General features: G+C 48.2%; 1 protein-coding gene across 2 annotated transcripts in view; it reads left to right on the top strand.

The window, feature by feature from the left end:
• TAF2 (TATA-box binding protein associated factor 2) overlaps positions 1–24,911 on the top strand; it is a 2,148,555-nt gene that overhangs the window by 2,038,797 nt on the left and 84,847 nt on the right. The window lies entirely within an intron of this gene.

The raw sequence follows: 24,911 nt of genomic DNA, 5'->3' as shown, positions 1-24,911 counted from the left end.
CCGAAAGGGATCATACAGGGCATTCAAGCATTCCCAGAATCATACCTCCCAAGCCTGCTTCACTAATGCTGCAATGGTCTCATAGATACCTTTGCCTGCCTCTCTTGAAATTGGCTATTGTTTAACTCATGGTAAAATGGCTCCTGCCTTCAGTTATTTCTTCACTGCTCCTATTCCATTTTCAAGACCTACATCATAGAGACTTGTGGTCCATAAGATGCTGAGGACCTTTGCCAAATCCGCCTCAAGAAATATCGGCGATGCTTTCAACTCCATCACCATTCTCTGTGGTATCCTCACCCAATATGTGATGATCATTTCGTACACCAGCTCGTGATGTGATCTGTTATCTTTGAATAGTTCTTCATATATGAGAGTAGTGAACCTGTACCCTTCTGCTATGGCGATCACTGCTCACCATGGTTGCCCTGTGTCATCTATCGCGTGCACTGCCATCCAGTAGTCCCCCACAATCACTGCCTCTAATTCTAGTGGCACTATCGTCCCTTCCTTCTCATCTAATGGTATCGCTTGCCTGAATAAGTACTCATTTGGAAGGGGCCACATTTTCCCCTGAATCCCTGGGAGCCATGCTATCATAATTTCTGTTGCATATTGGAACAGCTCCTCATCCACTGGCTCCCCCTTCTGTACCCTTCGTCCACAATAAGCTTGAATGATTTTCATCACATTTAGAAGGTGTATCCCTGGTGTAGAGCACACTATCTCCTTGTCAGTGAATGAAATGGTCATGTTAAGTCTGCGCATGATGTCTTCCCAGTATATTTACAGGTGTCTGTCGAGAGTAGAGTAGGGGCAAAGATAGATTGTGGCCCCCTCTAGAAAGTGCAATACCGTCTGTAAAAGGAACCACTTCGTCGCCCCAGAGAATCCTTGAGCATTCATGGCATCCACTGACATACTATATTTCCCTTCCCGGATGCAGGATTTGGTCACCCCTGTCTCTACAAGAAAGGAAAAAGTATTGTCACCTATCGTCACCCCTATATGCGGTTCCTCCGCATGGTTGGGTGTAATCAATAGGATGGAACACATCAAGTCTGTCTGTGGGCTGTCCTATTGATGGTATAATGACATTCCGTTCCCCAGGAATTGGTTGCCCCCTACTACAGTGACCCCCCGCCCCAGTTTCCTAATGTGAGTCGTCATGGAGTCTGTGCGTGCCACTGTCCCGTCATTTGGTTGTGTGCTGTTCTGAATCTGTGGTCTTTGCTGTGCTGTGTATGCATGTTGTGTGTTTCCCTGCATCGGTGTCATCTGTGGTGCCTGTGAATACTGCTGCATATGCACATGCATTTGTGATGCTTGTATCATGGGCTGGTGTGTCTGCGGGTATGCGTTCAGTGTCGGCCCTTGTTGTGATGTCTCGTCCTGAGCGTAATACACGTTCTGTTCCCCTGGTATGCTGGCTGGTACTGCATTTCCCCCATTCTGTTGCGGCCCTCCCCTGCTCCTGCACACCCTTGAGATATGCCCTATCTGTCCACACACCCAACACTGGGGTGGTTCTCTCACCTGCCTCTGGTAACCCCCAGAAAACCCCTCTGGGCCCTGCTGCGTTTGCTGTCCATACCCTCAAAAAAACCACCTCCCCACGGGAATCCCCCTTGGTTCTGCTGCATCTGATGCCCGTACCCGCGTCCTGTGGGTGGCCCCTTCTTCCGCAGAACCCATGCTGTGCATCCCCCCACCCCTGGAACACAACTCTGCGGGCAGTGGTGCGTACTGTCTGTGGTGCCCCTTGTCCTCCCGTGCTTGTTAATACTGCTCCTTTCATGGTGTATTTAGATAGCTTCTTCTGTACTAACTTCGCCTTCTCCTGCTTTCTTTCCTTGCGTTCTCTTGCATTAACCTACAGTAATGTACTATTGTGAGTTTTTTTTCTGACCAAGGTTTTGCTTCCATCCCCACCAACTTCTTAAGTTGCCTTTGCACCTGTTCTGGCAACCCTTGGCATAGTATATGGTAGAATGCCACTGTTATGTCCCACGGTTCTCTCGTTTCAAGGTGACACAACTCTTGAATCATCTGCATGTAGTGTAAGGGGTCTTCGTCCTCTCCCATTCTGCATGCCATTATCGCACTAATGTCTGATGTGTCTGGGCACTGTGTTCTTAGAGCTTCCCATAAGGCCACTCGGCAGTTCGCAAATGGCACACCGTTGTGTGCCGTGTCTTGGGTGGTTACTCCCGCCCTTCTCCATATGTCATCAGCGGCTTTCCGAAGGATTGCTAATAGTAGCCCCTTTATGTCTCCCACTGCTAATTTCTGACCCAGTGTCATCCTTTCCATTTCATATTTCCATTTCCCCGCACCCGCGGTTAACAAGGGTAGCCTACACCTCAAGTTTTCCTTGTCTATATACTTCCATGGTATGCATTGAGGTGACCCCCATCCCATTTCCAATATGGGCAGCTGTGTGAACCCGATCTCCCTATTTGCTCCTCATGTCAGCCTGATCTGTCTATCCGGTCTCTCAGCGTCCTTAATGTCAGTGTATGCCTTTGCCGACTCTCCCTTCCTTCGACACCCTGGAAGATCTCTAAGCCTATGCACCTTTGGGACCAGGTCATCCATACTGCGTGATGCAACTCTGGAATGTTTTGATCTATTGTCCTTGTCACCCCTTGCTCCCCCTGTGTCTTTTCCTACTTCCCATGTCACGCTTCTATCTGTGCTTCTCTCTGGTGATCAATGCCTGGGTCGCCCTCTTCCCCCTTCCTCATCTGTGTGGTGCTGCTGTCTTGCTCCGTTCACCTACCTCCTCCCACTTTGTTATATACCGTGCCCATTCCCCACTTTGTCCTTCTGTCTCTCACTGTGCGCTCCTTCTCCTTGCGTTTGCCCTCTCCTACGAGTCGCTCTATTTCCCACTTTCTTTGTTCCCTTCTTACTAGAGCTTGACTTTCCTTCTCTTATTCCTCCCTTCATTTCTCTAACTCTTAGAGTTCCCTCTGCTTGACTCTTTGCACTCTCTTGCATCCCTCCTCTTCTTCTTTCTCCGTTCTATCTGCTTTTTCCATTATCTCCTCCCAGTCTCGTGCTTAGCTGTTGCCCTTATGAACCTCTATTTCTTTACTTGCCTCTGCAGTTTCTCCTGTTGTCTTCTCATCCAATTTCAGAAGTATCTGCCCTCCTACCCATTCGTTCAATGCTATGCCCTCTAGCCCCTCCTTAGTGTTCGTCTGGGTCTCGCTGCATGCTCCTCTCCCACCATTGGTCTGTCCAACCCCTTTCTGCCCCTCCTCCTTGGTATATGGTGGAGGTTGGAATATTGGATTGGTGTACCCCTCCGCTGCCTTTAGCTCCCATATAAGGTATAGGCCCTGCGCTTCTGCTGGAGCCCCTTCTTTCTCATGCTCAAGAGGAGGTGGGGGAGCGGGGACCGAGAGGGCTGCGCCTGGTGTCTCCTGCTGGCTCAGCATCAATTGGTGGCTCGCTACTTCCCCTCGTCCTTCTGGAACATTTTCCAGAGTTAGAATATCGCCATACGATTGGCCAACTTCCTCCCCTTATATGTATTTTGTATGTGTGTCTGTAATGGTTGTTGCACATTTTGGAAGAAACATCCGCATTGTGGCCATGGCTTAGTCAATTTACCCTCTGTGCTTTTCCTCCATTTCACGCTATATTTAAAAATATTGTCCTTCGATCACAGAAGGGCCTTACGTAATTGCTGTAGGGGCGTATCCACCCCCACACTTCCCTTGATACATTGCTTTTATACTTACTTGACCTCAAGTCAAGGCTTTCGACACTCCTGTTATTACACAAGCACAATGAATACTTTCAACTCAGATTTATCAATCTCAAAAATACCACTTCCCAGCAATTCTTCTTGAACCTCTCTGGCTCCAAAACAACCTGTCAGGCATGCTCTGCGCCTCCTCAGGCACACCCACCAACTTTGCGCATGCGCCTTCCGCGCACCGCCGCCGAACAGCCTCCTCTGTCAATTTTAAGTTTCTGAACACCAACCTCTATAACTCTTTGTACTCTGAGTCCTATGCACAGACCTGATGGGTGACCTAACCACTTCACTAAACAAGGGAGTGCTAGAGATCACTTACAACGCTCACTATGCTAATATCCCCTTACACAACCCCAACATGAACCCACAGCTGTTTTACTGCCTCCTAGCGGGCGATACCAATATTTCTCATGTTTGAACCAATATTTCTCATGTTTGATCTGTACCCACAGCGCTGCCTTGCAAATAAAACGCCTCCTTGAGACTTAACCAGAAGAACACCTTCCGCAATCTAGGCCATCTCCCTTTGCTAAGCCTTTACACAGGGATACCAACCGAGCTAAAAAGCCCAATTCACAGGAAATCCAAATTTCACATAACCTTTGTCATCTGTGCCCTTAAATCAATAGTCTACATTATTCACCAGAACCTTTTTCCTCAAGACAGAATGTTCCCTAATCACAGAAATGGCATCTACCGCTGCTCCTTTCCCTACTATGCGTCCCAATACTCAACACTACTAGACAATACAATACTCATTACCATCCTGCAGCCATGGTTGCTTTCCCACTCCCCTTAGTTGATGTGTGGCTGAGTCAATATTTGCACTCCGTAATCCACTGATGCTGTTCGGCTACCCCAAAGCTGCCATGCCACCCTTCTGGTCTGCTGGACTCCTCACGGACCGCGGGCAGGATATTTCCAAGCTGGCTCCTGGTGGCCTTTGTACGGGGGGGTCCACTACCCACCGGACTCTAGTTCCATGAGACACCCCGCAGCCGTCCAGTCGTCGTGGCAGAAGAGGCGGCTTATGCTGAACAGGCGTAGTAAACCGTCCCTCTGCTACCAACTGGTTGGTTTAGGTATGGTATACCAAAGGTCTGGGGGTTACTACGAGCGTACCCGTACAGCTCCCAGGACCCAACAACCCTCCCCCAGCAACAAACTCAGCCAAGGGCAAGTTAGAAATGTCATTTATTACAAAGACTGACAGGGATCATACAGGACATTCAAGCATTCCTAAAATCACACCTCCCAAGCCCGCGTCGGACCGTTTTGTGGTCCTTTTGCATCACAATCTGGGCCCTTCCCTGAAAAACCTATCACTCTTTTTGGTTGGGTGATCAGATGGTATCCCTTATGGATAACCCTTATAGAGCTTAGTTGATTGTCCCTTGCATGTCAGGTGACTGGCCTGCCACTTTCCCAAGAAACTATCTAATACATTGTTGCAGGATTACCACTGGCCCTTGCCCTCTGCCATCCACCCCTGGATTTCTGTCCCCTGATTGGCTGGAACTGGTCTCCGAGGCTTGGTACCCAGCTCCGTTCTCAGCACTCTGAGCACCTCTTCAAGGCGATGAGAACGACTATGTGGTCCCAATGTATCTTAGCAGTACCTCTTTTGCCCGTGAGATTGCCCTCAACATTTCAACGTTGTTAACAAGTCCATCTGTTACTTCATGTCTGTGTTGCTGAAAAACATCTGTCTTCCCTCCGCGGGTGAGCGACCATTTTCTAGCTCGGCTGCATCACATGGTTGAGGACCACGAAATCGAGCTCTTCTGGTCTGCAATTTATGTGGATTCATTCTGTTTTTCTGCAGATGGCCCCTGGTCATTTTAGGTCTGGAATGTGTTGCTTGTCTCTGACCTTGGCCGCAAGTCCTGACCTTCCTGTTCTGTGCAGCCTGTTTCTGCTTTCACTCGTCTCTCATCCTGCGGCTTGTGGCCTTATGGGATCCTTGTTATACTTGTACTATGATTTCTACATATCTATACCGTACTATGTTTCCCATAGATGAGTCGTGTTTGGTCCTTCCAGGCTCCTTATGTGATCCTGTAGTTCCGTGGGGTTAGTGGCTATAAGCATCTGCAAGATTGCTCTGCATCTCTGTTGCCTTGCATTCAGCATTTATGCACTTAGGTGATGAGAAAAATAATAGAAGCTTTTGACAGTATGTATATGTATGTGTCCTCTGTCTACAGAACTGTGTAAGCATGTTCTTCGTGTGTGTTTGTGTAACTTTGTGCATGGCTTCGAGCGTGCTTCGTGACTAAAGTTTCTATGTCGTGGTGACAGTAATGACGTCAGCGCAGTGTTTTTCTTTTTGCATTAGTCAATGTCGTCCTTCAAGGCATTTGGGTCCATGACCAATGTTGAAGCACCTGTATCCATAAAGACATTGATTGGATATGATTTTAATAACTGTCTAAGAGAATAGCTTTCCTCATACGTGTCAGTGACTGGTCCTACTGGGGGTTGTCCAAATAGTGAGTGACTTTGTGTGTTTTTAACTCTGCAGGCCGTCGTGTTCATAGGGGTGAGGAGGGGCATTCCAAGAACCCTCTGTTCAAGTTTGAATCTTGGCAGGGCAGGCTTGGCTTCCAGACAGACAAAGATGCATACTATTTTGATCAGCGCCCCACTAGTAAGTATGCATGGGTGGGAAGAAGATCTGAAACTGGACCATGCTTGTCATCCAAGCTTTGACATGTTCAGGTAGAGCATTGGTGGACTAACAGGGAGGTGCAGCTTGATTCCCTACGAGTAGCAAGCAAGGCACCCACCTCTGGGCATATACACGTTCACTTACTAAAACCAACATGCATTGACAAAGCCAACAGCTTTGGCTTTTGAGTATGAGACATTTGCCAGGCACTGACAAAGGAGTACCACGTAGTCTTCAGTAGCTTGGACTCCAATTCAGTGCAAGGAACAGATGCATGGCACACACATTGCTTATAAATGAAAAGGCTAGAGACTCACATGGTTGGTAGATTTTTGGTACACCAGGCGCTCATTTACAGATGCATTGAAGTCATTTAACATTCAAAAGAATGCATAGATATAACACCGGCAGGCCCTATACAACAAGGTTGGGTTTTCTTTGTAATAGAGCTTGTTCAAATTGTTCCCAGAAGGGTATATTTAGTCAAGGGGCCGAGGGTGGCAGGTAGTTGGTAGGAAGGCCATAGAGATTAACATAGCATTGGGTAGTCAATGAGTTTGTAAATGACCAAACGCACCGTAAGCGGTTTGTCCCATCTCCAACCTATCAGTGATCCAAAGCGCTTACACCTAGCAGCCCAAACAAAAAGTATGGATGCAAGTCTCTGAATCATCATAACCACCGGCATTGCTCTGGTTAGCCTTTCATACCATGGCTTGAATATCAGCCTTGTGCCTGCCACTAATGTCAGCAGCCCTGCCTAGACTGCTAGACCAGAAGGCCTAAAGTTGCCTTTGGTGGCTTGTGTACCAGTTCAGAGGGAACATGGCCTAGCAACTGCGATTGAACTGCTCTGTTTTGTTGCAGTACCAAGACTCATTTGCTAATGGCTTGCCCCCTTCTGTAATGGCACAGACACACCTAATGATTGTGGCATGGAATACTTTGGATTGTGGCCCAGAACAACAATAGCGGTAATGTTTAATTCAAAGCTTTGCATCTACCACTTTTTGTTTTTACTCCCCCCCCACCCTCCCCAAGAATAAATGTTTTTGTATTAATAACCTTATTTTTTCACTTACACTCAATAAGTAAATGCAGCAGAATATACACCTTGAATGTAATTTGTGGAGTTGTTGGAGAGTCGAGCACAGTCTTTGCAGTGTTTCTTTTGTTTCACTGCTTGTTGGAGACAGAGGTGGAGACTCCTGAATTAAACCCCTACACGAAATGTAGTGTAGCAGAGTCGTTGGGGAGTCAAGCGCAGTCTCTGCAGTCTGTGTTGGCGTGCTCAAGGACCCAGCTACTGCATGACACAGGCATGAACTTGAGGCATTAATGAAAAAGACGGTAGGGCAGCGGTGAACTGCAAGTACATTTCACATTATTCGGGAGTGCGCAGGAGTGTGGCTTCCCCCCCTATTGAGGCAATAGCCCGCTGCAGCCTGACGAAGTGTACTGGCCCCCACTATACTGTTTCACTTTGTGCTCTTGACGCCCAAAAACCCTGCAGACCTGTAAACAAACACCAGCTCCATCTTTACAGGTGCTGCCTCTCGGCTAGCCACAAAGCATAGCTTTTGCTACAAATAAATGTAACTGGAAAAAGAACACACTTTGTATCTGATGGATTATATGGCCTAATTCAACGACTTCAAGCAATTAGTTACAACCGGAGTCTGTTTTTACAGTTTCAACCATTTTAAACAAATTGGATTTTAAAGGTTTAAGATACATATTTCTATTTTTCTAAAATGCCGGAAAAGGCCAGCTTGAGATCGAATCTACAAATGACAAGAAAGAATGCCCCCCACTCCAAAACACAAGTTGCAGGTGGAGCCCGGGAACGAGCTAAAACAAATAAAGGAACTCATCCCAGAACCTGCACCACAAGCTCTCCCAGCGGCCAGCCTATCAAAGAAAAAGGGGCTTGCACTATAGACACTTATTTTCTGTCAGGCTGGGACCTGCAACCCACATTCCTCACTTCCGGTATTAAATGAACTTTTGGACATTTATCCTTCCGAGCTCATTCTCCCAAGTAAGGAAGTTAATGTTACCCACTCAGATTTCTCTTTTTCCGCCATGGGTAATAATCATGCTATTCTCTACGAGATTCTTTGGCACCGTATTCACAGCCGCATCAACTGCTATCACCACAGAACGCTCTGGAACAACAAGGTGCTTTGGCTCCTACAATTAACACATTGACTAGATATTCTCCACCGTGTCTTGATAATGAGAATAGGCTGTCGGCCTCTCCTAACTTGTGCCCTTCGGAAGATGAGAACGACAGCACTAATCCCTAACAAAATCGACAGCAGACTGAGACTGAAGCTCAATTTTCTGGTTTACCTTTTGTAATGAAAGTTGGCAAATACCAGGCTTTCCAAAGTCGACGAGGATAAGGAATTAGGTGTTCATATTGCTGCAGCTGTACCATATACCTCTACTAATTTGAATGCACAGAATGAATTCCCATTGACAAAATTAGTAAATATTACCAATGTTGACCCTATGATCTCTGAATCAGAAGAGGTGGCCGAAATCCCTAGTGAGACCTCGACTATCTGCCTGAGCAGAAAACAACATAGATAAAAAAAAGAGGAAAAATTGCAGAGGAGTAGTTAGCAAGGCAAGACAAAACAATCCATACATTGCTGAGGGCGTTAATGTGCTCCCTGCTGCCAAAGTGCAATCCAATAAATCGATAAAGATTAATGGGGGATATAATAAGAATGCTAGGCCTATAGGGACCTTAACCAATTGGGTAGTAAATGAAGGGGGCCTTTTACCTGAAAAGATGGAGGAGTCTGAAATCATCAGCTCTGACCCCCCCATTGCTGCCCTCTGCTATCCCCACATCCCACCCTACACCACACTTGCAGCATCTAACTTTGGCAATCCCAGCTCATACTATGAGTAGCCCGCGTCAGGGAGTAAACTCCGTCTCAGACAAAACGATGGAGGAAGCCTGGTCTGACCTTCCGCATACAATTACCATCACAAAATGTACCCAGGGGAAATTCAGAGCCAAGCCACACATCAACATGGCAGATGTCTTGTCCTTGACATGATAAATTCTCCCACTCAGAATCCTGGATACTAAGGATTTTGATTTTATAGAACCCATTGAAAATACCAAATATCAATTTAGTAGGATACATTGTGGCACTAAGAAAACTATGCAAATGATAAGATCATACAAGGAACGATATCATGAGCTCGGGTATGATGTTGATGCAGTTATATAGATTACCACACAGAAACCCTCCGACCTGAATACTATTGCATAGAAAATTAATACTGTTGGTAATAAGGTCTCCAATGCCAATAATGAATGTAAGTGTAATATTTTGGGTATTTTGAACTGGCTTGTTTCAAATCACATACCCGCACAATTAAGCAGAAATTGAGATGTAGCCATTTCCTCCTGGAATACAGAGGGAATTTTGCATTTGCTTGAGACTGGAGGGTCCTTAGATCTTCTGCTGCAAAATGATATATTCCTTTTACAGGAAGTATGGTTACTATCAGAGTTGTTAATTGATGGTTTCAAACATTTTCAAATTCTTGGTAACAAAGGGTGTTAAAAACCATTTAAATGCAGTGAAAGTAAAGACCTGTATAGACAATCCTAATGTTTTCGCTTTCAGAATATGTCGGAAGAAATTAGTTGGTGGCATTATCATAAATGTATACGACCCTCCAAGCTCAAGCAAGACTGAGGACATTGTTGAAATCGTAATTGAACTTATCTCTAATATGAAGAATGCAGCTGAAGAGGATTTGATTTATGATATGATATGAGTGGTTATTTATAATGCGCTTAATACCGAGAGGTTTCTAAGCGCCGACCCGGGGATCGAACCTGTGGTGCTCTGTGTCGTCTTGCTTGCTAGGCGAGCCCGTTCACCCTGAGCTATCCTCCCGAGACTGGAGGGGACTTTAATGTGACATGTAAATGTCCAAATGAAGTTCAGGAGACCTACTTTGTTCAATGTAAATCAGAGACAAACAATACAGGCAAAAGGTCTCATAAAGGCCTTCTTTGGGTCAACTCACTTTTTTTTTTTAATGGGATTGCTTCCTGCTGAACGGAAGGGTTACTCGGGATATACCAGGGGGGAGAACTGTAATTCCCATGCTCTGCCATTTGTCAGAAAGCTTGAAATTATGAATACATGTCACTGTGAGTGATCAGGCTATCCTTATAGTGCATACGACCAGCAGTGTAGAAAATGGGCATTATGCCCCTGTTGGGGGAACTAAATATGGATTCCGCTGGCAGCAGAATTCACTGGACCGACAGAAGCTTCAAGAATGCTAGGAAGTACTTTATTGCACATGCCAGTAACTGGTTGTCTGCACTGGATAATTTGTCTGTGGGTGGCACTGAGGCACTGATAAGGGACTGTACGCTTCCTTGTGGCTGCAAAAGGCACATAGTGCTTTGCTTAATCATCCATCCAAGTGGTACCGATTTGCTAAAACTTTTCGGGAAGCAAAAAAATAACTTTGGCGAGATCTGACTGAGATTTAAACAAACAGTCCTTGCTATCCGGAAAAGTGGTCCGCAACACGATATGCAAAAAATAAATTTCATAGATGGGTAAAGGAATTGGTCTCCTCAGGCAAAAATGCACAATGGCAGCATTTGGTAACTATTGCCAAGATTAAAGATTCTCGCAAGCTCTGGAAAATGTTGAGTACCTTCAATTCCAGAGTTATAAAACACAAGATCTTGCAGTTGTCGGCAGTGGTTGTGGTGATACCTGCGACAGTCTTTCTTACTGCCATTTTGTTAGGAGGAGGAGGAGGCTAAAAACCCAGTGAGACGCCGAGCATCGCAGAGTCTGCAGTTGTCGGCTGTTTGTGGCAGCTAACAGCCGGGAAAGTTGCCTCGCATTTCATGAATAGGTGAGCACTACGAAATGACGGAGCCGCAGGGAGAAACAGCGCGAGCACGAACGAGGCTCCAGACTTGCATCCAAGTTGAGCCAGTCCCTTCAACCCCCCCCCCTCGCATTGAAGAACTCGCCTCCTCTTCCATTGCTTTGGTTAAGGTGGGTGAACCTTTCCCCCTCCCCTCTCTTTTCATCCAAGGCTGCTCCTCGAAAATTCATTAAGACTCCTTTATTGAATCTAGCCACCCGGCCAATACCATCGAGATTAGACATTACCGACTATGAGATGCTGCGAGTGGAGGGCGGGAATGTCTCCCCCAACATGTTGCCGGTTTTCAATGATGTGAGAAGCTCTGAAAACCCAAATTGTAAAATGCCTGGCTCATGCACGAGTGCACACGGTCATTCTGCTGCATTATCTCAACCTTCAGTGAGAGCACCTGAAAGCGCTAATAGCCCGCCATATGAGGGCTCCTGAAATATTGAACCATTTGCTACGGGGGAATTAATCATGGCAGTCTCCGCTGAGGCTTCTCAGTCCTTTGCCAAACTAACCCTAACCCCCAGATGCTCTTTACAGGTTAAAACCTGGAGAGGGATCTCTAAAGTCCCCTATCGTGCTATCAAGTTCGATGCTTGCATTGCGCTTATCACAAGACATCGTTCTTATTTAAGCTTCCCTTAATAGCTAGACAAGTTGGAAAATGAACAAACACCCTGCACACGTGTCAGATCTTTTAAAAGAACTTGCTTCCCCCATCACTCAGGGGAGACCAAACCAAACAAACCCCTTCCCATGTGCCCCAAGGAAGGGCAGGTGTGGAAAGGGGATATAGCTGCCAATGACACAGTTGATAAAAGGGTGAGCGGGAACCATTGCACTGCTAATTCATCCCCTTTGGAGCCGGAAATATCTGTAACAGCTAATCCCAGACGGTCTCCCATTCTGTCTGCTATCCCGCTGGACTCTGCGCAAGATTATGTCCCCTCGACCCCAAACGATTGTCTTCTCTCCCAACATTCACCCTCATAGATCAAAAGTAGGTGCCCCTATTAAGTCACAAATTCAACCATTAATTATGTCGGCATTGGGGGGCGTGGCTTGGCAGCCATGCAAGCGTGAGCTAGTCTTGGAGAGCTCCCACTTGATCCGGCGATAGATCCTGGAAAAGGCCGTAAGTAGAAGGAAAACGACCGAACAAAAGCTGGGGAAAGGCACGGGAAAGCCCAGAGAGCACACAGGAGAAAGTCTGGGGAAAATCAGAGACTGGGGAGACAGAAACGGAGAGCGCGAGATACGCGGCACCGTCACGCAAAATGGTGGGCGCATCTCGCTGAAACGGCCGCTCGCCCCTGAGAAGGAAGCAGGTGAAGGAAGAAGGAAGACTGGGCTCGGGGGCGCTGACGGCTGACAATCAGCCCAGTGAAGGCCATCGAGTCGCCCAGGAGAGGTGGCAGACTGGTCGCTGCGGGATACGGACCAGCCGCTGCAGGGGGGAGAAGAATGAGATACGCGCTGCCGCGCTGTGCCAGGGCAGGCAAGCAGAGGCGTGGACGCCCACAGTTGCAGACGGTGACCCGCAACACAGACCGTAGCCGAAGGGGAAGAGCCCAGGCGGGCAGCGGCGGCAGAGCTCACAGGGGCCTGGCAAGCGCGGCCCCCCCTGGCCGCCGACAGTGAGCACGGGTGGCTGTGCCTGAGCAGAGGCTGACGGTGGGGACGCTGAGGGATCCAACTAGGCGAGAGGAGACCCCAAGGCCAGAAGGCAAAGGGGGTAAACGGAGCGTTCGGCAGCTGGACACACGTGAGGGGGCTCCCTTAAAGTGGTACCCAGGCCGTCAGCAGGCGCAACGGATGGTGATACGGTGGGGACACAGCCCTGCATGCGGCCAGCTCTCTCCCTAAAACACCGGGGCAGACGGAGGTCAACGGCAGGGCCACTGAAGAGAAGGCCAGAAAGGTTAGTCAAGCACCTGACCCCAAGCCCACTCCAGGGATCATAGGACATACGTGGGAGGACACAGCCAAATCAAAACAGCGTCTAGGCCGCTAACAGAGACCCCCCCAAAAGGGCTGCGAATCACGCAACTGGCTTGCAACACGGCGGGGGAGGCGGCCCCAAGGACTGCTAGCCTCCTTCCACACACACCAGCACAGAGGAAATAGCCAGGGAAACACCACCCCACGGCAAGAAAGATAACAATCGTTTCCCCGGTGCGGCCACGTGAGACAGTGGAGCTGCACAGGTGCGGCTACCGGGCAATATCGAGGGAAGACTGGGTGAGGCCACCTATCAGAGGACGGCGTAAGGGGGAGGCCGCAGGAAGGACCTCAGCCCAACACAATAACAATAAAGCTAACACTACGAAGTTGAAGCATAGACTTGCATGAGCAGGACCAACATACTGGCATAAGGCAACTGAAACCAACATGCCGGAAAAACAAAAAGGCGGCAGGGGGAGGCAGATGGTCATGGAGTCATTTTCCCGCGAAAATGAAGACCAGCAGCCCGAGGCAGCTGAAATGGATATGGCAACGCCGTACGCTACGCAGGGAGAGATCAAACAGGTGGAGGGCAGCATTCTGGAGCCCATAGAAGCACTGAAGACATTGATAGAAGGCAAGCTAGATGCAGTAATCGTGGACGTGGGGCTCCTTCGGCAGAACACGAGAAACCTGGCGGAGAAAGTGACAACGGTGGAACAAGTACAGAGTAATACAGCGAACATGACCACCTCCCAATCACAGATGTCAGAGGCGCTGGAACGGATCTGCACACTGGAACGTAGAACCGAGGACATGGAAGGCAGGGACAGACGCAGCAACGTACGCATAGTGGGGCTGCCGGAGGGGGAGGAAGGCAGAGATCCCACGAACTACATAGAGAACTTACTGATCCAAGGGGTGGGAGCCGGGACCCTGTCCCAGGGTTTCGTAGTGGAAAGGGCACACAGAGCACTAACTAAGAAACCACGCCCAGGGGCACCACCGAGGCCTATGATCATGAAGATCATGAACTTTAAAGACAGGGAAAAAATCCTGGCGTTCTCGAGAGACGGTGGAGTCATAACCCGGAATGGAGCCAGGATAACCATCTACCCAGACTACACGACACTCGTGCAAAGGCAGAGAGCTCAGTTCTGGCTGACCAACGAACGCCTTCGGGCTGCGGGTGTGAAGTTCATGCTACTATACCCGGCTAAGCTGCACAACCGGAGGACACAGATCTTTGAGACCACAACTGATGCCCAACTGTGGATGGACAACAAGCCAGAGGGGAGGGGAATGGACGGAACATAGAGGCACCCCGACATGGTAGAGAGTGAGATTGAGAACGGCATGCACGACCTAGGCGCTCGGGCATGACCGGGCGAGACAGAATCTGAGAAACACTGCAGTGGGCCGCCGGTTGCCACACCACCTCGCTGCAACAAATTAAAAAAGGAAAAAAGAAAACACAGGGATACACCCTGCGGAAATGTGAAAGAGCAGGATAATCAACAGTTCAAGAGTTCAAAGGCCTAAATTAGTGCGTTATACTGGGAGAACAAGACTTCGGGAACTGGACCGCCAAGACCCACAGTAGGAACCCCAAGCAGAGACAATGTTTGCAGTGTCAGTTCTAAGGCACAGCGCCGCGACAAGTACACCTGTGGAAAAGAAGGCGGTACCTGGATAGCGGTGGGGCCCGAGCAGGGGGAGGGAAGCTGGGCGTTTTTTGTTGTTTTTAGTTAAAGTAGTTTGGAGGCTAAGTTTGCGGGGAGAAGGCACGAGGAAAAGAGGACATAACAGACAACGAGGTCACGGCGGAGGCACGGAAGATGGACATATGGGGCAGCGCCCTGGCGCCGGGGGCCGGCGGAGCGCACTGAAGGGAAACGCCAATAAAAAACTGAAAGCAAGGGCCGTAGGATCAACTATACCCTGGGAAAACGCGGGAGGAGGAGGACATGCAAATCATTTAAAGTGCTACAGGAGGGAGGCGGGACATCGATCCCCCAAAGAGGCACACCAGGAGGACATGAAAGTGAGTGGGCCCATGGGACGGAGTGGGCCACTAGCGTCTACCCACACAAGAACCAAGATGACCTAAATATCGTCACATGGAATGTTAGAGGGCTAAATGCATAAGTCAAGAGGCTAAGGGTCTACACCTGGTTAAATAAAGCGAGAGCCCACATTGCAATGCTGCAAGAGACACATTTGACGGCTGGAAAACAAATCAAGGTGGTCAAGAAATGGGGAGGCCAGATGTACAGCTCAACATACTCCAACTACGCAAGGGGGGGTGATGACCTGGATCGCTCCGAGCACCCATTCCAACTCATCAATCAGGAAAAGGACGCTGAGGGCAGGGTCCTGATCGTCACGGAATGCTGGAAAACTGGGAGGTGTGCCTGGTGAACACCTATGCCCCCAATCATGACGTGACAGCCTTCTTTAAGTCACTCATGCTCCGGCTGGCCCCGTACAGTAATGCTACGATCATCTGGGCTGGAGACCATAATTGCACATTGGACCCCCGACTGGATAAGTCGGACGACAAGCATAAACGAGCAGCGACACCAGCACGGATGCTACGGAAGATACTGGACCAGCTCGAACTGGAAGAAATTTGGAGGAAGGTACATGAGGGGGAAAGGGGATACACACATTACAGTGCTCCGCATCGGACATTCACTCGGATAGATTACCTTTTCACGGGTAGAGAAACAATGGGTGAATTCACTGAGGCACATATACATGCACGAACCCTGTCTGACCATGCCCCCCTGAAAGTCACATGGGCCCATACACAGAGGGGAGCCCCCACACCCACATGGAAACTAAGTGCAGAAGCACTGCTGGATGGGGAATTCCAGGAACATATCCAAAGCACGATAGAAGACTACCTTGAGCATAACTCGGGTAGCGTGGACAGCACAGTGACGATCTGGGAGGCCCTTAAGGTGGTGGTCAGAGGTGCGACGATGGGGAAATGGGAGGACTCAGGAGGGAAACCTTAGCACAACTGGACGAGTTAGAAAGGAAGATTGAGAGGGCTGAGAAACGGACGGGGGAGAATGGAGGAGAGCAGGACAATCTTACCACCCTGCGGCAACAATGCACGGCGACTTGGGAAAGACTGGGGTGCCTAGACTTTGGGAAGTATATACAGAAGCTGCACGCAGAGGGGGATAAGCCCAGCAGACTCCTGGCCTGCCTAACCAAACAGGAGACCAAGCGGGAACCGATTAATGCAATTCAGAATAGCCAAGGGGAGGTGATAAGGTCCCAGGAGGGTATAAATGCGGGGTTCTCGCAATTCTACGAGAAACTGTACACCAAAGTCCAAGAAGCAGAGGAGGGGGACCTGGAGGACGCCTTCGCGGAAATCAGGCTCCCACAATTAACCGAGGAGCAGGCCCAAATGCTGGATGCTCCCTTTACCGTAGAGGAACTGGCGGAAGTGATCGCCCAACTGCCGACAGGGAAGTCCCCAGGGCCAGACGGGCTACCGGGGGAATTCTATAAGAAGTATAGAGACAGTTTAGCCCCCAGACTGCTAGAAACATTAGAGGAGGTATACGAGACGAGCCGAATAGCATGTCAGAATCCATTATAGTACCAATACTTAAACCAGGGAAGCCACCCCTCGAGTGCGGGTCTATTAGACCAATTTCCCTGATAAACCAGGACTCTAAGATCCTGACAGCAGCACTAACTAACCGGCTCAAAAGAGTGATACCCACCCTGGTCCACACAGACCAGACAGGGTATGTACCAGAACGAAACACGACATGGAACCTCCGGAGACTCCATCACGTCATTGATAGGACTAACCAAGCAGAAGGGGAGTGCGCAGTAGCTTCACTAGATGCGATCAAAGCATTTGATTCAGTGAGCTGGGACTGGCTTCTGGGAGCGCTCGCCCATTTTGGGATAGGACAGGGGTTCCTTCGTTGGATAAAGCTGCTCTACAAAGATCCGAGAGCAAGGGTCAAGACAGGTAGGCTTGACTCCGGGGAATGGAGCATAGAGCGAGGTACGAAACAGGGGTGCCCGCTGTCCACAATGTTATATATTTTAGCCCTGGAACCATTCGCGGCCTTCCTAAGAATGGATTACAAAGACACGGGCATAGTGATAGACGGGGAGACACACCAGATATCGATATACGCAGACGACATGCTGCTCTACGTAAAGAACCCACGCACCCACTTGCGAGATTTACTTGAGGCACTGGGAGCGTTCGGTAGGCTATCGGGAATTATTGTTAACAGGGAGAAATCCTCACTGTTCCCCCTGGCTGGCCTGCGAACAGTGTCATCAGACCAATTGCCGCACCTGGGCCTCACATGGACCCCGACCACCTTCAGATACCTGGGGGTGGACATTTACCATGATACCACGGACACACATATAGCCAACACGCAGGAAGCCCTGGCCAAAATTGAGAACGCCATGCAGTTCTGGAAGACCCTACCATTGGGGATGATGGGCCGAGCAGCCTTACTGAAGATGACGGTCCTGCCCCGGGTCCTATATTATTTTACCAATATTCCCTACAATATCCCAGGGGCTTTCTTTAAACGCCTGCACACCATGGTGAGAACCTTCCTGTGGGGAGGGGGGAGAAACAGGGTAGCACCGAATACACTACAAAGGGGCAACGAGTAGGGGGCCATCAAATTCCCGGACTTCGAGCATTATTACCTAGCGGCACAACTCCAATTCGTGGTGCGTTGGCTGGGGGAGGAAACCTCCATAGACGCAATACTTTTTCGGCCAGCACTCCGGCAATACTACTTGAGAGAACTTCTGTGGATAACTGCTGCCCAGGCTAAAGCCCTTCCCAATATGGCCCGGCTGGGCCGGACACTATGGAAAAGAGCCTGGAAGACTCGAGGCATGCCCTGCCCGAGACAGATCCCCTTGGCGGGTCTGGTAGACACCTGAATAACAAGCCTGGCCACGTATAGGGCACAATGGGAGGACAAGGGAGTAGCCCAAATAGGGGACTTTTGGCAAGATGGACAGTGGGTCGGATTTCAGTCCCTGGTGGAGGAACAGGATGTACACAAAGGCCAATTCATCCTGTATAACAGCTTAGTACAAGCAATAAAGAAGAGATGGGTAACCATGCCAGAGGCAGAGGACACTGGGGGTGAGCTAGACGCCTGGTATGATATTTCTGAAGGAAGACATACTGTGTCCAGGCTCTACGAGCAACTATTAGGTACCACTAACAAAAGGACACTGAACGCACGGGCAAAGTTGGAGGAGGAGCTTCAGCAGCCCTTCCAGGACGATGAATGGAACAGAACCCTCCAGTATATGAAAAAGGTTTCTAGGAACGCCAGGTTTAGGCAGCTGCAAATCTATATTGTGCACAGAGCATACCTAACTCCCAAAAGAATGACGAAGATGGGAAACGGACAAACTCTCATCTGCCCACGCTGTCGGGAAGAACAAGCAGACATGGTGCACATGTTCTGGTCGTGCCCAAAAATAACAGACTTCTGGAATACGGTGAGGGACAAGGCGAGGACAGCGGGAATCCATATGCAAGCTTGGTCACCTAGGTCTTATATACTGGGCCTATTCCCGAGGGGAGACAGGCAGATGACACACGTGGCAAAGATGAAAGACCTGATGACAATACTGGCAAAGCACCGCATAGCAATGGCATGGAACACGAGTGAAGGACCCTCGACAGAGGGCTGGTGGGCAGATCTACAAAAGTGGGCAATAGCTGAAACGACAGTCTGGACGAGAGCTACGCAGAGGGGAGAAGGCAACAGTGGGGCCAGAATACTGGCGTGGAACACCCTGGTGCAAGACCTGTTCAGAGACGGAGAGGAAGACAACATGAGTGACTCAGGCGGCTCGGAAAGAGGGCAAGCTGACTCGCCCGTGCCCAGGAGCGAAACATAGACCAGAGGGAATACATCAATTGGGAAGGAGGAGGCCTGGCCGTGGCCGGAGCAAACGATGGACAAGATAGACTCAACTCCAAGGTGCCACAATACGTGTTCATGGACAAGGAGGGGCCACTCCCAGGGGAGGGAGGGGGAGTCGGGAAAGATGGTCTCTCTGTTATGAACTTAACAACTTTTGGTGAGAGGTCCATGGCGGTAATGGACCACGGACATAAAGCAGCTGCCTTCAAGGGGAGGCAGGGTGGGGGGCTGGAGGGAGTTGGGAAATGCATTTTCTTCTTTGTTGTAAAACCAATAAAAAGAAGTTAATTATGTCGGCATTATCAATCTCCTTAGCACCCTTTATCAAACTATACAAATCTATAAATGAAGATTTCAAGGACCAAGCAACCCTCCTTGTTATGGTCCACTCTAAACTGATCTACCTGGAAGCATTCTCTATGAAAATCCAAGCCAGGCTTGACTATGAAGCGAACAATCCAATAAATGGCAAAACAGATTATGCAATATGTCGAGTGTAGACCAGTGTGATAAAAGGGCTATGATGGAAGTGATCCTGGACTCTCAAAAATGGGCCAGAAGTTCTGCTGACCTGAGAGAAAAACAGGTTGCAAGTTGAGAGGGCCACTGGGACAGAGTCATGTCGAGAAGATTACCAGAGAAGGGAGATAATCAGTTGCAGAAATCACAAGTGCCCAACCAGAAAAAAAGAAAAAGAAATGGAGACCAAAATCAGGTAGTTGAACCCCAAAAAAGCTCCCGGCCCTGGCAGTCGAGGGTCCTCCATTAGTTGAGGTGAGAAACCCTTCACGAAGTCCAATATTGGGAGACTGCATCATCAGTGAGGCCCTACAGGAGGTCCACTGGTGAACAAATCTGTATTACTGCCTGGCAATTCAGATATGCCCGATTCCAATTATTCCATCTTCAGTAAAAAGCGAAAAGCTAAACGATCAAGTGCATTAATCCAGTGTAAAATAATCGAAAACTCTGCTGCTAAGAAAGAAGGCAAAATCTACCTCCTCTCGAGCCTTCTTACGCAACTTGAAACCATCATAAACTCTGCCTAATCCAACCAATATCCCGAAGAGTGACGAGGTGATTAGAGGATGTGAGCTCACTTCTGAAGGAACCATGCATACATCTTAATGACTCAAATCTGAAAGCCTCTAGAGCTGGAGATTCTGAACTGGACGCTGATGAGTCCGTCTCCTCCATGAAATTTTCGGTATAGTCGATTGAATCATCTGAGGAGACCCTGGAAAGGGGCAGAACACAGGAGGAGGTCCAGCTCCAGGAGGCAGCTTTTGAGCATCTATCCAAAGTTCACCCTGCAATATTGAAACTAAACCAAACTAACAGCTCCAGTTCAGGCAAAGAGCAGTTCCTGACTATAGCAGACTGCAGGCTTCTGGATGTGAGCTCACTTCTGAAGGAACCATGCATACATCTTAATGACTGAAATCTGAAAGCCTCTAGAGCTGGAGATTCTGAACTGGACGCTGATGAGTCCGTCTCCTCCATGAAATTTTCGGTATAGTCGATTGAATCATCTGAGGAGACCCTGGAAAGGGGCAGAACACAGGAGGAGGTCCAGCTCCAGGAGGCAGCTTTTGAGCATCTATCCAAAGTTCACCCTGCAATTTTGAAACTAAACCAAACTAACAGCTCCAGTTCAGGCAAAGAGCAGTTCCTGACTATAGCAGACTGCAGGCTTCTGGATGTGAGCTCACTTCTGAAGGAACCATGCATACATCTTAATGACTCAAATCTGAAAGCCTCTAGAGCTGGAGATTCTGAACTGGACGCTGATGAGTCCGTCTCCTCCATGAAATTTTCGGTATAGTCGATTGAATCATCTGAGGAGACCCTGGAAAGGGGCAGAACACAGGAGGAGGTCCAGCTCCAGGAGGCAGCTTTTGAGCATCTATCCAAAGTTCACCCTGCAATATTGAAACTAAACCAAACTAACAGCTCCAGTTCAGGCAAAGAGCAGTTCCTGACTATAGCAGGCTGCAGGCTTCTGGTGGAAAAAAAACCCAGGAGACTTTGGATTCCCCAGCATTTATTACAGCCCACATTAATGCGTGACGCTCCGGCAAAGAGACCCCGAAAGACACAAGGAATTAAACAGTCGCTAATTCTTTCTTTTGAACGCCTATCCCAAGAGGGCGATGGTCTCATTCTGAACAGATGTAATGTAATGATTCTGTTGCACCATATACCGGCACTTCGGTCAATGTCCTCCAATGACAACCTTGTGGTGGAATATATAAAAGACGCTATAACATGTGAGAACAGTCTATTAAAAAAATGCTTTGGGAAGCTGCCCCCTCATTCTGGTCATTGGGCTTTTAATTAAGGCAAGATCTAACTTATCTAACTGTGCTGGGAACCCATGCGCAAACAGAGAGATTACCCTGGCGGGTTTCAAAATTCTAACCGGGAACAGCACAAGGCTGGCATGTTGGAGGCGGGAAATAACACACTCTCTGTTAAAGCTTCCAGCAAAGCAGCAACGTCGTCAATTAAATTGGATCAGTCATTGAAGATCACGTTTTCTAGGAAGCCCAACGAAGCAAGAACAGTTGAGTATGCCAATTCAGGCAGCTTGCCTTCCCCAATCGATGAAGATTGGTCATGGATACATGCAGCGCTTGCACCCTGTAATGACCATTAGCGCATAAGAGAGGTGCTAGATCTTACCTACAGATCTGATCATGGAATACTAGGGGTTTTGTCCATCTCATGAATGAAAGCACCATGGACTGGTCTCAATTTGACATTTTATTCTTGCAAGAAACATGGCTATGTGAGTCGCCCCTGTGCAAAGGGTACATCTCCCTTCTGAATCCAGCCTGGAAGAGGCTTAAGTGTATACCCTACTCTGGACTCCTGATCCTCATTAAAAGGAATTGAAATCTTGAAACATAGCACTCCTAACCCCTGGTGCGAATAGTGATCGCTCAGTGGACATATGCTGATTTGAGGGAGCCTGTAGTGACTATTTTGATGAATGTGTAATGGAATACCGCTAAAGTGGGCTGTGAAAATTGTATGAATAGTTTTTTTGGATGGATGAGTGGGCACTGCTGATATTAGATATTGTGTTATTTATTTCAATAATTTACGTATTTTTCATATATTGATTGTGCGTGGGGTGCAGCCCAATGTTAAGTGGCACTGTGCCGGGCACTATACATTTATGCAAAAGAAAGAGACCAAAGCTTATTAGCCATCGGTGTGGGCTGCACACCCGAATGCCCGCGAGGGGTTTGTATGCTTAAACAAAGGTTCAACTTCGTTTGAGACTCAAAGTCCTTCAGGTAAAAAAGATATGATCATCTCGTATCAAACACATTTTTTTAAATTCAATAAGTTGGTTTCAAATTAGTAGCTAATCCGAGAATAGGCCTATGCTTTTCGGACCTTGAGTCCCTCATCAGGGCCTCGTACCCTCGCTTGTCATGAATAATCCTTGTGTTCTATCAATGCAATCATAATGTCAAAATTAACCAGTGACTGCGACAAAGTGCTGACAAGTACTGAAACAAATGGCATGATGTAATGCGTCTGAACTGCCAGGGGCTCCTATCGCAGGTAATGAAGGTTAACAGGGGAGTAAAGCAAGGCTGTGCCTTTGCGCCCATCCTCTTTAACCTATATATCTCTGACATGAAAATAACCCAAAATAAGGGACGTGGATTTCCACCCAAGATCAATGGGAGCCCGATTCCTTGGATCATTTATGCAGATGATCTCCTCCTGATTGATAGAACACCAACAGGACTGCAAAGGCACTCAGACAGCCTTCAATCCTTTTATGACCTCAAATGAATTCCGAGTCAATGTAAAGAAATTCTACATCCTGGTTTTTAATGGGGGGGTGTGACGTTGTCCTTAAATGGGAGAAACCACATGTACAGTAATACATATTGTCTCTTGAATGTATAACCAGGAAGTTCTAGTTTATTTAATCCATGTATGGACTTTCCTCTAATGGCAAGGCTGTCATTTGTTGTTACCTAGGAGACGGGGGCTCGAGCGGAGGAGGGAGAAAAGGACGGTTACGCATGGGCGTATTGAGGAGGGGTTCGCTTGAAGAAACAGCTGTTGGCTCCGGCCTGGAAGTTATAATAACGATACGAAGTTGCGCCGTTGCGCAGGTTGCCGAGTTTTGGTTTGATCTACGTTTTTTTATATAGCGATTGTGATCGCGGACTTGGCCAATAGAGGCACCATCCCCGAATTAACGAAGGAGCCGAGTCTGGAGGGCAGAAGCTGATCGTGGACGTGGCTGAGGCGAGCGGCAGGGGACGCCGTTATCCTGGAGAAGCTCGATACAACGACCGTAGTCGCTGACTTTGCCGAGAGAGGCACTCTCTCAGATCCAACGAAGGCGTCGTATCCGGAGGGCAGACGCTGATCGAGGAGGTGACCGCGACGGGAGAGATCGTACGCCGTTGTCTTGGAGGAACCGTGCAGAACCGGCTACGAGACGTAAGAAGGGAATGACGGATCGCAGAGGTCCTCGCCTACAGGGAGCGGTAGGACGAGAATAAGTAAGTCCAGAAAGAACTGCATGGGAGCTTTGATGTTAGTGACAAACTTCGGAGGAGGGGAATCATTATAGACTGCTGGGAACCACCGATAAGGACACAACTGTAGTTAATGGATATTTTAAGGAGCAGATTGCCTAATAAAGTTTAGGATACAGGGCTGTATAAATAAGCAGCGAACTGCAGAATTATTTTACGAACATATTGATGCATAAAAACCACGTAAGAAGGGAGTCTCAAAGGTGTTTTTAGCACCTCCAATGAACTGGAACACCTATGGAGGAGTAGTTGCAGAGACTCAACAACGATGTGTTAGGAACCAGGTCTACCAATATTAGCATCTCCAAAAATATCTGCAGAAGTGTGAGAGGAGAAGTTTGACTAATTGAGGAAAACAAATATAGGAGTACTCTGCGAGAAAAGAGACTAGAAGTAACAACATCCCCAAAGGAAAAGTCAAAGTAGAAAAGAGACACAACTTACCTTGGAACAGAGGAGAAAACCGCATTGGAACAAAGCTGTCCAGATCCAACAGTGAAAACGTATCCTTTTCACGTAAACGATTTCTGAAAGAAAAGAGGAAACCATTGTTAATAAAGTTAGTTTGGTTCTCGTTGAATTCCCTACAAACCATTTGTTGTCTCAGTTTTCTTAAATTTATACAGTATTGAAGCCAGGTCATCACAGGGGGGCAGTGGTGGGGACAACAAAAAAAAAGAATTCCGATGGCTGTTGAGTCAGGAACCATTAGAACGCATTGACTCAATCATCTTCGTCGGAGTCTGTGCCCATCAAAGCATTGCAGAAACTCCCTCGGCCAACTTATTAAGATCATAAGATAAAAATGGAAATGCCCGGAGAATGATCCTGCATCGAAGATTTGGCAAGTTCTCCATGAATCCCTTGATTACTTTTTACAACCAAAAGGTAATTCCTGTTGTTTCATATGGAACTGAATATGGGAATTTTTGGAAGGCGATTTTTGGTAGCACATTTTTAGACCCCCGTGGAGCCTTCCCAAGGCATGCATTTGTTTCGAATTGGGTCTATTGTCTCTTTATTCAGTATCATTGTGAAAA

Source organism: Ambystoma mexicanum, chromosome 5q, assembly GCF_040938575.1.
Source record: "Ambystoma mexicanum isolate Mex_15411 chromosome 5q, UKY_AmexF1_1, whole genome shotgun sequence".
In the NCBI taxonomy this organism is placed as follows: domain Eukaryota; kingdom Metazoa; phylum Chordata; class Amphibia; order Caudata; family Ambystomatidae; genus Ambystoma; species Ambystoma mexicanum.
Note: the sequence above shows the minus strand (reverse complement) of the source record. Positions and strands in the feature narration are given on the sequence as shown.